The sequence below is a fragment of the Oryx dammah genome, unplaced genomic scaffold (assembly GCF_014754425.2).
Source record: "Oryx dammah isolate SB20612 unplaced genomic scaffold, SCBI_Odam_1.1 HiC_scaffold_4, whole genome shotgun sequence".
Classification (NCBI taxonomy): Eukaryota; Metazoa; Chordata; class Mammalia; order Artiodactyla; family Bovidae; genus Oryx; species Oryx dammah.
The window spans coordinates 23,202,393-23,203,172 of NW_024070188.1; the positions used below are offsets into that span (position 1 = coordinate 23,202,393).

Below are 780 nucleotides of genomic sequence, written 5' to 3' on the forward strand. Positions count from 1 at the left end.
TTGGCATTTCTTTTTACTATCCTCTCATACTAGCTTTAATTCCTTCTGTTTTTACTGTTTCATATAGCCAGCCAATATGTACAGTGTTTGTAATTGTCTGTTTGCCAAGTCATATTCTTTCATTCAGGTTGAATCAACCTCACTTTTATTTTAGCTTAATTTCTCTCTGTAGGATATGTGCATTTCCACCGCCCTCCTTCCCAGGAGGACAGGCTCTTTAACAGAAGTAGACCCAGCAGGGGGCCAGCCAAGGGACACTTCTCTTCTACTCACCTCACCTGTAACTTTGCCTCCAGGGGCTTCCTTTCCACTCCCCATATTGATGTTTCCTTTATAATACTTCTCTCCTTCCCTGGTGGCTCAGAGGTTAAAGTGTCTGCCTGGAATGCAGAAGACCCAGGTTCAATCCCTGGGGCGGGAAGATCCCCAGGAGAAGGAAATGGCAACCCACTCCAGTACTCTTTCCTGAAGAATCACATGGAGGGAGGAGCCTGGTAGGCTACAGTCCATGGGATCGCAAAGAGTCAGACACGACTGAGCAACTTCACTTCTTTATAATACTTAGTACAATCTACAATTATGTGTCTATTCCTGTGTTTATTTGTTCAATGTTTGCCCCTTCCATTAGACTGAAAATTGCAATTATAGGCCACATCTTTTTTATCAACCTCTGTATCATGGCACATGGCAGCCATTGGACAAACACCTCTTGACTGCAAAATGGTAATCTCAAAGAAGTCAGACCATGACTGAGTTCATCAAGGGCCAGGAGTCCAAAGC

The 780-nt window shown here is 44.0% G+C and overlaps 1 non-coding gene across 1 annotated transcript; it reads left to right on the top strand.

Annotated features, from left to right (window-relative positions):
* Positions 1-349: 349 nt before the first annotated feature.
* Positions 350-422, top strand: TRNAS-GGA. The gene has a single exon. It is a non-coding gene; the product is annotated as a tRNA-Ser (tRNA).
* The last annotated feature ends 358 nt before the right edge of the window (positions 423-780 follow it).